Genomic DNA, 16,963 nt, shown 5'->3' with positions numbered 1-16,963 from the left:
TCCAAGTTCAAAGCTCTGCCCATGTCAGAGATGAAACGAGAAAAGGAGGAGTTCTGAGAAGAAGATTCATCATCCGGTGGAGACTCCGACCGAGACCGAGACCGAGGCTGAGAAAGAGTGAAAAACTTCCCTTGAATAGTAAATGTAAACTAAAAACATTCCTGTTTAGTGATGCATTCATAAACTAACTAGCTCCTAAGTGACTTTTAATAATCATGAGAATCTCATAAAGTTATTCTTTCAAGTCTCACTTCCAATTTTACTTTTCTTTTAAATTTTTATCTTTTTAAAATCATTATCATTACCCTCCCCTTATGTGCCTTCCCTATATGTTTATTTTACCTTATTTAAAATGTAACTTCTTCCCTATATTTTCCTTTTGTTTCCAGTTTTGTCAAATTTGTCTTTAACCTTGTTAGTATTATTTTCTATGATTTTGTTTTTTACAATGTAATTTTATCATATTGTACATTGCTTCGAATTTAGATGAAGCGATTAATCAAATATGTATTAAACTTGAAACTTGAAACTTGAAACTTGAGTCCTGTGAACGGGAGACCGAAGAGGCTCGACTAAGGTGTCTAGGGGGCATCATGGAACTGTCCCGTGCAAGATGGACCAGGGAAGACCCCAGAGTCCGAGGGATCCACTGGTGAAGCCTCGGAGAAGATGGGGCAAAGGAAAATTCCCCTACCGGCTTCGAAGAAGGCCCCTTAGAGGCCGGCAACCGTCTCGATGGATAACACACACTAGAGTCCAACTCAAGGACAAACGTTTGTCTGGATGGCCTCGAGGTCGGAGACCTGCCCTGACAGGGCGGAGAAGATCGGGGCCTTTTAGAAGAGGGGAGCCTCGCCACAGTAGCGGGAGAAAAACGGGCCCCTGCCCTGGACCCCTGAAAGGTCATTGGCGACTCAGGGGATGAAGAATCACTTGAGGGAATCCGACGAGTCTTACAGGTGAGGCCTCGAGAGACGAGGGGACGCTCAGGCTGGTCAGACCGCGACTGAGTCGAGACCGAGGTCAAAGATGTCGAAGTTGAGACTAGTTGGCCCACCACCGAGGAAAGCTGTGTGGTAATAATAGTCTTAAGCATGTCCTCGAACATAGGCACCGAGACCAAAGGTAGATGGGTCGGAGGTGCAGCAATGCGCTCCTTCGGGGGCGACCTAGAGTGATGTCTCGAAGACGCCGACGAGGCGGCACTGACATGAGACTCCGAGGTAGGCTTCTTTGCCGGCACACCTCAGGAGGAAAGAGGAGACTTACCCGAGGCCAGAATAGCAGGAGGGGCCGAGGCCAGAGCCTTCGAGGACGATGGGGACTTTGAGGCCGAGGACTTCGAGGTTGAGGCACCCAATGAGGGCGCCGAGACTGAGCTCGAGGCCTGTCCCGCAGGATCCATGAAGCCAAAGAGTTGGAGAATCTTGGCCACCCTTCGATGAAGAGCCCGCGGTTGCAAAGTCGCACAACAGAGACACGTCTCAGCGTGGTGCTCAGCACCCAGGCACTCCACACACCAACGATGAGGATAGGTGATGGAGATAACCCGGTTGCACTTAGTAGTTTTAAAATCCGGAACCAGGCCAGGACATAAGAAAAAAATACGGCTGCGGCCCCGCGAGGCCAGGCGGCCAGAGAAAGACCGGGGACCCGGTCAAAATTATACGAACTGGAAAAAATGAAAATAAATGAAATGAAAGACACGAGCACAGCGACTCCACAGGAACTATCCAAACAAGCCGCGGTGCTAGAGGGACAACGATCCCTAGCTCTGTGTAAGCAGAGACGGAAAAACTGGTAGAAGGTATGGTTCCCTGCTGCTCAGTTGAAGTAGAAGAGAGAACCAAGATCTTGGACACCGAGGAGCAATCAGAATCATGGAGGCATGATCGTTCTTCAACTTGACCAGAGTTTTGAGAATGAGAGGGAATGGAGGGAATGCATAGAGGAAGAGATTTGTCCATTCCAGAAGAAAAGCATCTGCCTGGAGGCGATGAGGAGAATATATCCTGGAGCAGAACTGAGGCAGTTTCTGGTTGTGGGAAGCTGAAAAGAGATCTATCTGAGGCGTTCCCCACTGTGAAAAAATGTGATGAAGAGGCGAGGCATGGAGTATCCATTTGTGAGGTTGTAAAAAGACGACTCAAGTTGTCCGTCAAGCAATTTTTTGCTCCTTGGATGCAGACAGCTTTGAGGAAGGTGTTGGGGCAGATTGCCCAGTCCCAAATCTTCAGAGCTTCTTGACAAAGGGAGGAAGATCCCGTTCCCCCCCCCCCCGTTTGTTGACATAATACATGGCGACTTAGTTGTACATCCGATTGAGGACTACCTGGTCGTGAAGAAGATGCTGAAAGGCGTTGAGAGCCTTGAAAATTGCTCTAAAGTTCCAACAGATTGATGTGACATTGGCGATCCATACTGGAACAGTGGCCTTGTGTACGGAGACCATCGAGACGAGCGCCCCAAGCTTAGGTCGTAGAATCTGTCATGAGGACCTTCTGATGGGGGAGCGTTTGAAACAGCAAGCCTCTGGACAGATTGGAAGAGTGCATCCACCAACAGAGAGACTGCTTCAATGAAGGAGTGACTATTATGTGTCGAGAAAGTGGGTCGCAAACCTGCGTCTATTGAGATGCCAGGGTACACGGAAAAATTATGTTCTTACCTGTTAATTTTCTTTCCTTTAGAAGCAGCAGATGAATCCAGAGACAAGTGGGATAGCTCACATCGACCAGCAGGTGGAGATAGAGAAACTGATTAACAGTTGGTCTTATAGACTGGTATTCCTCCTGTCCATTCAGTTATGCTCCTTGCCCAAGCATCCAGAGATAGGAGAATGAGCATCCAAAAAACTTCTTTCCAGTAGCGAATGTTCAAACCATAAATTCAAGAATACAACTACCAACAATAACCCAACTGAAAAAATGCCACATAACACACAGACAGATAGTCCACAGAAGGGGTGGGGCTCTGGATTCATCTGCTGCTTCTAAAGGAAAGAAAATTAACAGGTAAGAACATAATTTTTCCTTCCTTAGCATAGCAGCAGATGAATCCAGAGACAAGTGGGATGTAGCAAAGCAAAACTCAAACCGGGTGGGAAGCTAATGCCGCCTCCGCAATCACTAGCGCCAAAACTAGCCTCCGCACGGGCAGCCACATCCAATCGGTAATGCTTCGAAAAGGTATTTCCAGATGACCAAGTATTATTATTATTATTATTATTATTATTAGGTTCTTATATCCCGCCATACCCAGAGAGTTCTAGGCGGTTTACATTCGTTACATTAGGATCCGGTCTGAACCCGGATTTACAAAATTTTATCGGAATTGCAGGTAGCGCGGAAGGAGGCACAGGTTTATCGTAGTTGGGTTAGAGGATAAAATGGAGGGAGTGGGAAACCAGAAGAGGGGGGGGGAGAGGGAGGTGGGGGTGGGGGGGTTGGAGTGTATGCGGGGAGTAAGGACTAAGGGTCTTGTTTGCGAAAGAGGTGTGTTTTGAGAAGTTTTCTGAAATCTAGGTAGTTCGGGGCCTCTAGCATCAATTGGGCTAGCCAAGGGTTCAGCTTGGCCGCCTGGAAGGCGAAGGTTTTGTCGATGAATCTTTTGAGCTGGCATGATTTTATGGAGGGGAAGGTAAACAACTGGATTCTGCGGGATTTCTTGTTGGTGCAATACATATTGAAATGTGGGGAGAGGTATTTTGGTGAGAGACCAAATACTGTCTTGTAACAGATGCAGGCGAACTTGAAGAGGACTCGGGATTCGAAGGGTAGCCAGTGCAGTTGGTGGTAGAAGTAGCCGCCCGGCAAATCTCCTCCAAGGAAAGACCTCCGGACTCCGCCCAAGACGTAGCCAATGCTCGAGTCGAATGAGCACGAAGTTGCTCTGGTACCTGCTTCCCCGTTAACAAATAAGCCGAAGCAATCGTCTCTTTGACCCAACGAGCAATGGAAGCTTTAGACGCAGCCATACCCTTGTTTTTGCCCGCAAACAACACGAACAGGTGATCCGACCGACGAAAGTCGTTAGTCACCCCCAAATAATGTAGAACAATCCGGCGCACATCCAGGAGACGCAACGACGAGTATCGCTCCCCCCAATCCTCCCTCCGAAAGGCCGGGAGGAATAAATACTGGTTCACATGAAAGGAAGAAACCATCTTAGGCAGGAAGGACGGCACCGTCCGAACAGACACCCCAGCATCCGAAATACGCAAAAAGGGATCCCTGCAAGATAGCGCCTGCAATTCTGACACTCGTCTTGCAGAAGCCATAGCCACCAAAAACACCGTTTTCAACGTGACATCTTTCAGCGTAGCCGTAGACAAAGGCTCAAAAGGCGCCGCCCGCAACCTCCCAAGGACAAGTTTAAGACTCCACGCGGGACAGGTTCGCTTTACAGGAGGCCGGATATGGTGAACCCCCTTGAGGAATCGGACCACGTCAGGCTGCGATGCGAGCGCCGAACGAGAAACCCGGCCCCTGTAACAAGCAATGGCCGCCACCTGAACCTTCAGAGAATTATAGGCCAACCCTTTAGCTACGCCCTCCTGCAGAAAAGAAAGAATAGCCGACAAAGACGCCCGGAAGGGCGAAATACCCTGCCTCCCACACCATGACTCAAAAACTCTCCAGACTCTAGCATAGGAGGCAGATGTAGAAATCTTCTTAGCTTGAAGAAGAGTGGCAATAACCTGCTCCGAATAGCCCCTACTTCTCAGCCGCGACCGTTCAATAGCCAGGCCGTAAGACCAAAGTGGGACGGATTTTCCATGGAGATTGGAGCCTGAGTCAGTAAGTCCGGAGTCACCTGAAACTTTAGCCGATCGCCTGCTGATAGTTGAATCAGATCCCCGTACCACGGCCGACGCGGCCAATCCGGAGCCACCAGGATCACCCTGCCCTGAAAGAGAGAGATGCGTTGTAACACTCGACCTATCATCGGCCAAGGAGGAAATACATACAGAAGGGAATTCGGAGGCCACGGGAGAGCTAACGCGTCCACCCCCTCCGACTCCTGCTCCTTACGTCTGCTGAAGAACCGAGGCAGCTTTGCATTGCGGGACGAGGCCATGAGATCTATTTCTGGAAGCCCGCACCGTAGGACCAGCAGATCGAACACCCGAGCGGACAGCTCCCATTCGCCTGGATCAAGAAGATTTCTGCTGAGGAAGTCCGCCTGAACGTTTTCGTGACCCGCAATGTGAGAGAAGAGGAACATGCACCTCCGCCCATCGAAACAGCACCATTGCCTCTTCGGCTAACTGAGGACTCCGGGTACCCCCCTGACGATTGATATACGCCACCGCCGTGACGCTGTCCGAAAAGACCCTGGTCGGACGGTCCTGAATCATGGACTGAAACGCCAGAAGCGCAAGCCTGATAGCTCTCAACTCCAGCATATTGATCGACCACTGGGCCTCCTCCGAGGACCAAACCCCCTGCACCGATGCTTGCAGGCACTGAGCCCCCCAGCCCAGAAGACTGGCATCCGTTGTAATCACGACCCATTCCGGCGTCGCTAGCGGCAAGCCCCGGAATAGATTGAACTCGTTGAGCCACCACTGCATGCTGCGAGCCGCCCGAGGACTCCACTGGAGACGCCGATCGTAGTCCTGAGATGCCGGGGACCACCGGGAAAGTAAGAGACTTCTGTAATGGCCTCATGTGGAACCGAGCCCAGGGAACCACCTCCAGAGCCGCCACCATCGAGCCCAGAACCTGTACATAATCCCAAACCCGAGGTCTGGGCGACCCGAGAAGTAGACGAACCTGAGACTGCAACTTCTCTCCCCGGTCTCGGGGCAGAAACACCTTCCCCAGACAAGTGTCGAACCTCACTCCCAGATGCACCAATGACTGGGACGGGGACAGAGAGCTCTTGGGAAAGTTGATGATCCACCCCAAAGACTGAAGGAGAGATATCACTCTCTGAGTCACCGACAAACTCTCCTGCCTGGAAGAGGCGCGGATCAACCAGTCGTCCAAGTAAGGGTGTACCCGAATTCCCTCTTTGCGCAGAAATGCTGCCACTACCACCATCACGTTTGAAAAGGTGCGGGGAGCCGTTGAAAGACCAAAGGGCATCACCCGAAATTGATAATGCTGGCCTAGGATCGCAAACCGCAGAAACCGCTGATGCGGAGGCCATATCGGAATATGGAGGTACGCCTCCTTGAGATCGAGGGACGTGAGGAACTCCCCCGGCCTTACTGCCGCAATAACTGAGCGAACTGTCTCCATACGGAAATGGCGAACACTGAGAAATTTGTTGACTCTTTTGAGATCCCCCCTTTTTTTTTTGGCACAATGAAGTATATGGAATACCTGCCAAGGCCCACCTCTTCTGGTGGCACCGGCACCACCGCCCCAAGATCCAGAAGCACCTGAAGAGTCAGTCGGACCGAGTCTCCCTTGGCCGCCCCATTGCACGGGGACACCAAGAAAGAATCGGCGATGGCAGAGGCGAACTCTAACTTGTAACCTTCTTGAATAATGTCCAACACCCACTGATCCGACGTGATCTTGGCCCACTCCGCCAAAAAGGCCGACAGCCGCCCCCCTAAGGGAATAACGGAGGGAGCCAAGACCCCGTCATTGTGGAGTGCGACTTGCTGGGGCACGGGCTGGCTGAGCTGAAGGAGGTTTCGCTGTACGAAAGGAACTTTTCTGCGGAAACCTAGGTCTCGAAGAAGTGAAGGAACCATACGCGGACCGGAAGAATGGTTTACCTGTCCTATATCTCTTAACATCCCTGAAACGCGGTCTGGAAGCTGAGGACTTCAAAGGGGGCCTAGGCCTGTCTTCCAGTAATCGTTGTGTTTTGGTATCACCAAAATCCTTCACCAATCTATCTAAATCTTCCCCAAACAACAAACGCCCTTTAAAAGGGAGTTTCACGAGCCGAAGCTTGGACGCCGCATCCGCCGCCCAATTACGGAGCCATAAAGATCTGCGAGAAACAACCGAAAGAGACATCTGCTTTGCAGAAGCGCGAATAATATCATATAAGGCATCTGCCAAATACGCCAGCCCCGACTCCAAATCAGCCAGTTCCGATGGGACAGAACCCCCAGACTCCATCAAATTATCAGCCATCAACTGAGACCATTGCAGACACGCCCGCGCCGCATACGAACTACAAATCGCGGCCTGTAAGGTGACCGCAGCCACTTCAAAGGACATTTTCAGTGAAGATTCAATCTTCCTATCCTGGGCATCCTTCAGCGCAACCCCCCCTTCAACCGGCAAGGTAGTCTTTTTGGTAACCGCGGCCACCAGCGCGTCAACCCTGGGTAACTTAAATTTCTCGAGTTCGTTCGGGGCAACAGGATACAAGAGCCGCATGGCTTTTGCCACCCTTAGACTGGCCTCCGGCGTGTCCCATTGCGCCGCGATAAGCTCCTGCATGGCTTCATGTACCGGAAAGGACCTAGGCGGCTTTCGCGTCCCTGCCATAAGGGGGTTTGCGGACCCAGAAACTTTAGCATCCTCCTGCGAGATGTTTAATCCCTGCAACGCCTTTGAAATTAAAGAAGAAAGTTCCTCCCTATGAAAAAGACGGAGAGCGGAAGTATCATCCACTTCCCTACCCGGGGGATCCTCCGCTTCCAAGTCCAACACCTCACCTTCCTCCAGTGACTCAGGAAGAGATATAGGGGAGACTGGAATAGGATCCCCTTCGTCCGCGGCCGCGACTCTGCGCTTCTTCGCTACCTGCGACTTCACCGGAGGAGAAACAGAATTCTTACTCACCACAAAACTCCCAAACAGCACCACAGGAAGCAAGGTTATGGCTGGCAATTGTAACTGAAAGCTGACCAAAAAGGCACAGCACAGCACAGGCAGGCTCTGTTTTTTTTGTTTTGTTTTTTTTTATACTGGAAAGAAGAAAAACTGCAGAGCCCAAGTAAACCCCTCAATCTACTGGAGGGGAGGTTGGAGAAGGGACCTGGGAGGGCCCAGGTGTAGCTCCCAAAGCCGGCACCGCTCAGCCAGGCACCCCTGTCTTTCTGAAGAGAGCTAGTCTCAACAGAAGAATATAACTGTACACAAATTCACCCGGCACAGCCAGAATCCAGGAGCTAGAGTGATAGCTCCAACCCCTGCTGGGAGATAGAGCAAACTGAATGGACAGGAGGAATACCAGTCTATAAGACCAACTGTTAATCAGTTTCTCTATCTCCACCTGCTGGTCGATGTGAGCTATCCCACTTGTCTCTGGATTCATCTGCTGCTATGCTAAGGAATGAGGAATTCTAAGGTGAAGTCTGGCAAGAGGAGTCACGTGTACTGTGGAGGCCATGTGACTTAGGAGTACCATCATGCGTCTCGCTGAGATGGAAGAACGGGAAGACGGAGTTGAAGGAGAGCTTCCAGACGTTGTTGCGAAAGGAATGCTCTGAGTTGGACAGTGTCCAGAACAGCTCCAATGAATTGTAGATTCTGTGAGGGTTGAAGCTGGGATTTGGGAAAGTTGATTTCGAATCCCAAACTTTGTAGGAACCACGTAGTCTGTTGGGTCGCTACAATAACCCCTTGAGATGTTGAATCTTTGATGAGCCAGTCACCTAGGTAGGGAAATACCTGAAGACCATAGTTCCGTAGAGCTACTGCTACCACTACCAGGCATTTGGTAAATACTCTGGGAGATGAAGCCAGGCCAAAGGGCAGCACTCTGTATTGATAATGCAGATTCCCCACCCGAAATCTGAGATATTGACGGGAGGCCGGATGAATGGGAATATGAGTGTAGGCCTCCTTGAGATCCAGAGAGCATAACCAGTTGTTCTGATCTAGAAAGGGATAAGGGGATGCTAGGGACAACATGCAAAATTTTTCTTTGACTAAAAATTTGTTGACCTCCCTGAGATCCAGAATGGATCGCAGATCACCCATCTTCTTCGGAACAAAGAAGTAACGGGAGTAAAACCCCCCTTTTCTGCTTTTCCAAAGGAACTGGTTCGATGGCATGGAGATGAAGCAGAGCTTGAGCTTCCTGAAGAAGGGCAGTCTGGGATGGACTGGAAAGATACTCTCTTGGAGGAAGCTCTGGTGGAACCTGAGTGAAATGAAGAGAGTATCTTTCCCTGATGTTGGACAGCACCCAGAGGTCAGATGTAATTGTCTGCCATCGGTGGTAAAAATGATGGAGACGACCTCCTATAGGGGGAAAATAAGTCAGACACAGAACGGTGGAGGTTATGCTCTGTTTTAAACAGTCAAAAAGGCTGGGTAGCCTTAGGTGCAGCAGAAGGTTGAGATTTCTGTTGCTTCTCATTCTGTTTCTTAGGAGGAGGCCGAGTGTATGGAACCGTCCTCAGAGTAAAACGCCTCTGGTAAATAGGAGGACGGCATATAGGCTTGGCAGGAGCTGGCTTTGACTTAGGTCTGACAATAGAAGCAAAGGATTTTTCATGCTCAGACAATTTCTTGGTGGCTGTCTCGATAAATTCATCGAAGAGGTCATTGCCTGCACAAGGAATATTAGCCAAGCGGTCCTGAAGATTAGGATCCATGTCAATGGTACGAAGCCAGGCAAGGTGGCGCATTGCTACAGAACAAGCAGCCACCCGGGCAGACAACTCAAAGGCATCATAATTCTTTCAAATTCCTTTAGATCATTGTAATCTTATTAGTATGTTTATTTTCTTATTTTTCTCCTCTATCTCTATTTTCTTTCTTTATTACTCTTCTAATTGTCATTTTTCCTGGTACTTTAGTTAGATTGTGAGCCTTCGGGACAGTAAGGGAATTTCTAAGTACCTATCTTACTTATAATTTTACCTATATACTTATAATTTTAATGCACCAATATATTCAATGTAACCCGTTCTGGGCTCTTTTGGGAGGACGGGCTAAAAAAATCGAATAAATAAATAAGAAGACTGAAGTAGATGTAATCTGAGTTGTGATAGAGAAGCGATGACTTCCTGAAATTCAAAGTCCTTTTGAGTATCTAAATAGCTTAGAAATTTAGGCAAAAGAGCAATGAGGAACTCAAAATAATTGACAAAATGGAAATTGTAATTGAGGACTTTAGAGGACATCATGGCATTTTGATAGCTGTGACGTCCAAATTTGTCCATAGTTTTCCCTTATCTTCCAGGAGGAACGGTAGCATAAACCTTGGAAGGATGGGATCTTTTCAAGGAAGACTCCACAAGTAGGGATTAGTGAGATAACTGTGAATTCTCAAATCCTTTACAATGGAGAGTTTTATATCTGGAGTCTAAGTTGCCTGGAACAGCTGGAATTGCATAAGGAGTCTCCAGGCATTTATTAAAAGTCTGAGACTAAAGCTTGTGAATAGGAAGCTTAAGTGACTCTGCTGGAGGTTGAGGAAGATACATGACTTCGAGATACTCCTTAGAGTATTTGGAACCAGAGTCCAATTGAAGGTCCAAGTCCACAGCCATCTGACGAAGAAAAGAGAAAGATAGCTGATCTGGTAATGCCTTGCCTCGAGAAGGACTCGAGGTCGTCGATGCAGCCTAAATTAAACTAAACTAAACCTTGGGTTTGTATACCGCGCCATCTCCGCGAGCGTAGAGCTCGGTACGGTTTACAGAGTTAAGATAGAGAGGAAGTACAATGAAGGGTTATAAGAGAGGAACTAAGAAGACAGAGAGGGACAAGGGTACCAGAGAGCGGGAGGTGATTAGATTTTTGAAAAAAGCCTGGGTCAAAGATGAAGCTTCAGCTGGAAAAAAAGGCCTCAAAAGAATAGGGAGACTTGGATGAGGCAATCGAAACCGCTGAGTCCTCGAGGCAATCGAAACCGCTGAGTCCTCGAGGTGTGGAAGTGGAGACCTCGAATGAGGAGTCGGCGGTCTAGTAGAAGAAGGACACTCCTTAGAAGAAGAACTATGCCTGGAAGGATGCCTCGATGAAGGTCTCGATCGTCGGTGAGACCGGTGCTTGGAAGCAGATCTCGAAAATAGAGGAGACTTCGCCCCAGAAAGGGAAGCAGCTGATGCCTCCAAAGAATGGATAGAACTGGAGGCTGTGGATCGAAGCTCTAGAGCAGGGGTGCCCACACTTTATGGGCTTGCGAGCTACTTTTATAATGACTAAGTCAAAATGATCTACCAACAATAAAATTTAAAAAAAACACAAAGCACACTGAAAGGCAGAGAAGATGTTAATTATTCATATTCCGGGTTTTTTCAAAGAGGTCACGGCAGATGACTCTATGCAATGTCACCTCAGTAACAAAATACAAAAATAGACAAATACACCCCCTCCCTTTTTACTAAACCACAATAGTAGGTTTTAGTACAGGGAGTTACGCTGAATGCCTCGTGCTGCTCTCAATGCTCATAGGCTCCCTGCGCTAAAAAACGCTATTGCGGTTTAGTAAAAGGGAGCCATAGTGCAAAATATAGACAGCAGATATAAATTCTCAAAACCGACACATTTTGATCACTAAATTGAAAATAAAATCATTTTTCCTACCTTTGCTGTTTGGTGATTTCATGAGTCTCTGGTTGCACTTTCTTCTTCTGATTGTGCATCCAATCTTTCTTCCTTTCTTTCAGCCTCCTGTATGTTTCCTCTCCTCCAAACCTCATTCTCTCCCCCAACTTTTTCTTTCTGTCTCCCTGTTCCCCCTTCTTTCTGTCTCCCTGTCTGCCCCCTTTCTTTCTTTCTCCGTGCCCTCCCCCAAGGCTGCCACCGCCATCGGGGAAAAGCCCCCAAGCCACCGTCGTCCCAAGCTTTCCCTGCAGAAGCGTCGTGCTGACCAGCATTCCGCTCCCTGACGTCAATTCTGATGTAGGAGAGGAAGTTCCGGGCCAACAAGGCATTTCTCCTCATTCCATCCAGCCTGAGCCCCATCTCTCCTTGATCCAGCATTTCCCTTCTGTGTCTGTCAGAATTACCATTCCCCCTATTTTCCAGCATCACCCTTCTTTGTGTCCATCTCACCTATATCCCTATCTCACCACTTTTTCAGAATCTTCATTTGTCTCTGTCCTTGTCTTTACCCCATGTTCACCATTTGCCCTTTCAATGTCTTTATCTCCCCCCCCCCCACACACTTTTTCAGCATTACTTCTATGTCTCTATTTCACCTCCTCTTCATGTCCCCTCTGTATCTCTATCCTTATTCAGTAGGTCCTGCTTACTCTTTCTCTTCTTTGTGTCACTATCTCCATTTTCAGCTTTCCCCCCTTTTCCTTTGTTAATGCACCCTGTAGCCAGAATCTTTCCACCCTCCCTCCACTCCGGCCCAGCATGAAATATTTCCTTTTGTTTCTCTCCCCTCTCTCTTTCTCTCTCTCTTCTGCTCCCTCACCCACAAGTCCTGCATCTGGCCCTCTCCCTTCTACCTGCACCTGGCAAAACCCCCCTGCTCCGCAGCTCTCTTAAGCAACTCGTCAACAGCGGTGATCAAGACAAGCTGCCGACATCGAGGCCTTCCCTCTACGAGTCCCGCCTTTGTGGAAAAAGGAAGTTGAAACAAGCGGGACTCGCAAAGGGTAGGCCCCCGACGTCAGAAGCTTGTGTCGATTGCTGCTACTGAGTTGCCAAAGAGAGCCGCGGAGCAGGGGGTGTGGCCGGAAGCAGGTAGAAGGGAGAGGGCTGCTGGAAGAGGTAGAAGTTCCGGAGTATGACACCGACCCGGGCCAAGATGATTTCTTTTTTAGGTTGTTGCTGCTGCTGCCGCCACGCCACCAGGCCTCCCCCCCCCGAAATGACAAAAATAGCCTAATGCCCGGCGTCGGCGTCTGACGTCGGGGAGAGGAAGGCCGATAGGCCCGGTAGATCGGGACGGCAACACGAGTCTATCACAGAGCCCGGGATGGGCTCTGCGATCGACTCACGTTGCCTTCCTGAGCTACCGGTCGATCGCGATCGACGCGTTGGACACCCCTGCTCTAGAGGCTTGATAGAGGAACCTCGATGCACTCCCAAAGATTCTACTCCTTGCATGGAATGTGAGGATTCCTGCCGAGGCACTTGCAAAGAATCTGCTCCTTGCTTCACGTGCTTAGATGCCAGACCAGACTCTTGCAGAGACTCTGCTCCCTGCATCGAGTGTGTAGACTCAGACTGAAATATAGGAAGAGGCTCGACCTCGCGGGAGTCTGCAGAATGCCCAGGCTGGATTAGAGTAGCTAGCTTCGTTCCCATTTTGGTGAGGAACTTAACAAATTGCTGCTCTAACATGGTCTGGAAAGAAGCCGACAAGGATGGATCCGCGTCTGAAACCGGATCACCTGCCTTGGCTGGAGGTTCCACCATAGCAGTGGAAATGTGCTTCGACTTAGAAGTCTTAGGCACCTTCAGCACCACCGGTGGAACTGTCTGCTGGGCTATCTGACCTGAGGATACAGGGGAAGATACAGCAGACATCGTCGAAGAAAGAGCTGCTGCAAACGAGGAAGGTCTGATGAGGCTCGAGGTCGAAGCAGTGGAGGCAAGAGGGCCCTCGGTCGAAGGCGAGACCGAGGTCGGCTTTGGAGTCGAAGAAGTGGTCGAATCCATCTGGAAGAGCTTCTCCACTGAAAGTAGACGATGTTTAAGGGCTCGAAGTTGAAGAGCAGTACAGCGTTCGCACAACTTTGGATGATGTTGTGGCCCAAGGCACTTGAGGTACCTGCTGTTTGGGTCCGTGAGAGAAATCGAATGCAGACACTGGCTACACTTCTTAAAGCCTGTCGCTGGCCGGGACATAGAAGGAAAAACAGACGCTGCAAGGTTGAAGCTCCTGGGCTGCGGCCGAGTGGCCTGCCCCGGCAGCCGAACGGAAGAAATAATTTATTATTTTTTTTAACTAGAAATAAAAGAAAGTACAGCAATTCATGAAGAAAATAACACAAACCGCGGTGAGAGAAGGCACGAAGTTGAAAAAGTTAAACGCAGAGAGTCAAAGGCGGACTTCTCGGCTCCGCGGAGAACTGAGGAGACATGCCCTACACTGGGCAGGAAGACACTCGCGCATGCGCGGTGCGGCTGACTCAAAACTTCTAGTTTCTACAAACATGATGACATCACCCATATGTGAGAATAGGCTGCCTGCTTGTCCTGGGATAATGCCCTCCTTGCGCAAAGCCGCCACCACAACCACCATAATCTTGGTGAACATCCATGGTTAGACCAAAAGGAAGCACACAAAACTGACTGCCATCCCAAGATCGCAAAGTGAAGGAACCGCTGATGGGAGACCCAGATCGAAAAATGCCAGTAGGCCTCCATCAGATCGAGAGAAGCCAGATACTCCTCCAGCTGAATTGCCAGAATTACAGACCTTAGCGTCTCCATGCGAAAAGATGGAACTCAGAGAGCCCGGTTGACCCCTTTCAAATCTAGGATGAGACAACTGCTTTGAGACCTAGCAATCTTTGAAGGGTCTGGTGAAAAGCCTGCTTGTTTCACGCCACCTGACAAGGAGAAGCTAGAGAGCGGGCAAACTCCAGAGCATAACTGTCCCAAATTACTTCCAGGACCCATTGATCGGACGTGATCTCTGCCCACTTTGGATAAAACTCGTGCAGACAGGTGCCCACCAGAACCAGAGGGGGTGCTGGCAAGGAGTCATTGGGCAGGACGGACAGCAGGTGAACTGGGGGAAGAATTCCCAGCTCCCACTGGGCCCCCCAAAAGGACTGCATATGTGGAAAGAAACGGCTCCAGGGAGACTGGGAGGCCAGAAAGGAAGTGGCCCATCGACTAGGGTGGAGCCGGCAGAAATCATGCAAGCGCCCTCGAGCAGTGCCACCCCGCACCAGTGGCCTAGCTCTGTCTACAGGCAAACAAGGCACTTTAGAATCAGTTAAGGTCTGAACTAACTTGTCCAAATCATCTCAAAACACAAAAGACCCCCTAAAGGGGAATTTCGGCAGCGTAGCCTGGGATGTCGTGTCCACCAACTGTGCCCGAAGTCATAAGATATGACAAGCAGCCACCCCGAGAACCATAGATTTGGCCAAAGTTTGGCCAAAGTTTGCAACATACATGGCATCAAAGAGATAAAAAGCACCCATCTCAATCTTGGCTACTTCCTGCTCTACTAAGTCCCAGTTATCAGACTCGCGGTCAATGACATGCTCGGTCCACCGAAAACAAGCACGAACAACCAGACCGCCACACATCACCGCCTGGACCGCCAGGGCAGCAAACATCAAAATTCTGGTAAAGGAGGAACTCCAACTTATGCTCTGCAGGGTCCCTCAAAGCAGAGCTGTTTTTAACAGGCATATTAGGCTGCTTCGTGACGGCCGAGAGCACCGCATCCACAACAGACAACCTGAAGGTGTCCCAATCCCCCTCCGGGATGGGAAACTGGCGGGCAATAGAGCGCACAGAGCTAAAAAGGGCCACAGGCAACCAATAATACTGTGCAAGAACAAACTCTTGAAAATCCTGAGAACCAGGAAAAAGAACAAGAAGCTAAGCGGATCCCCCGAAACAAGGGGTCCACCACATGCGGGGGCTTCTTCTCGGCTGCCTCAAACCTGACACCTGAAGAATCCCCTTATGGAGCTCGTCCCGCCAAAAAACACACCCAATGGACGGGTCCATTCTAGCAGACAGAAGCACAAAACCGCTGCTAGCGGACACCGATCCCCCTAAAGCAGGTGTGTCCAATGTCGGTCCTCGAGGGCCGCATTCAAGTCGGGTTTTCAGGATTTCCCTAATGAATATGCATTGAAAGCAGTGCATGCACATAGATCTCATGCATATTCATTGGGGAAATCCTGAAAACCCGACTGGACTGCGGCCCTCGAGGACCGACATTGGACACCCCTGCCCTAAAGGATCCTGAAGGTCTATCAAAGGTCTGTCCTGAATAACAGAAGTCTGCTCCTTTAGATAAAATCAGCGTCCCAAGACACCCTCGGGCGCTGAGACGAGAGAGGAATAGAGGGGAACAAAAATGGTACTGAGTAGGGCCGATCCGTAGAGCAGTGGTTCCCAACCCTGTCCTGGAGGACCACCAGCTAGTCAGGTTTTCAGGATAGCCCTAATGAATATGCATGGAGGAGATATGCATGACTTTCACCTCCATTATATGCAAATCTCTCTTATGCATATTCATTAGGGTTATTCCAAAAATCCGACTGGCTGGTGGTCTTCCAGGACAAGATTGGGAAACACTGCCGTAGAGGATAACCCCTCCCCAAGACCCCCGGAGCGGAAGCAGGACATCCGCCACATCAAAAAAGCCATACATGGGGCTAAAACCAAAAACAGAGGAAAAATCCCCTGGCAGTCCCTTGGGACTCCCTAGCACAGCAGGGGACCCAGCAACCTATCCCTGTGTCACCACTACATGGGCGAGGTCACCTGAGGCTACAGAAAGATAGAAGTGCTTCCTGCCAAAAACAGAGCTGAACCACCAAAAAAAGGAGCTCCGGAGAGCTGCAGCGACTATGAGGCCTGAACCACCCCAGCCGCTAAAGCAGGCAAGCCGGCAGCAGCTGTAAGGAAGTCCCCAGCCACTTCAGCGGTAAGGGAATCCTTTCTGCTGTCGGTGGCTGGGGAAACTCGCATATGGGCAACAGGGGAAGTCCGGGCTTCCCCACTGTCAGCTGCCGACTTGCAAAGAGGATCCCTGGCCTCCGGCACCCGATGCCGATGAGGATTCCCCTTTGCAGCAACCTGCTCCGCTCAAACAGGCTGGCAGCGAGTGCCTTGCAGCTGGAGCACAATGAGCACTTTTTCTCTTGCAAAATGCTCATTGCGCAATACGCAACCTAGCTGTAATAAAAATGCCAGTTAGTTCAAAAATACAGCAAAATACAGTACATTTAAAGGGATAGAACCCTTTAGACTGGCACAGCCTCAGGATTTGTTTTTTTTCCCAGAACAGACTCCACTGGCTCTCTAAGCCAGAGTCCTAACCGATATTGGTGGCCAGGCTGCCAGCTGAGGCACCTCTACAAAAAACTTGGGGAGGTGGAGGAAGGGGGGAGGGACCTAACTCGAGATCTGTCAAGTTTGACACCCCT

General features: G+C 49.8%; 1 protein-coding gene across 3 annotated transcripts in view; it reads right to left on the bottom strand.

Annotated features, from left to right (window-relative positions):
• VPS16 (VPS16 core subunit of CORVET and HOPS complexes) overlaps positions 1-16,963 on the bottom strand; it is a 1,150,777-nt gene that overhangs the window by 1,101,170 nt on the left and 32,644 nt on the right. The window lies entirely within an intron of this gene.

The sequence above is a fragment of the Geotrypetes seraphini genome, chromosome 5, assembly GCF_902459505.1.
Source record: "Geotrypetes seraphini chromosome 5, aGeoSer1.1, whole genome shotgun sequence".
Taxonomy (NCBI): Eukaryota; Metazoa; Chordata; class Amphibia; order Gymnophiona; family Dermophiidae; genus Geotrypetes; species Geotrypetes seraphini.
This window is presented reverse-complemented; position numbering and strand designations above follow the sequence as displayed.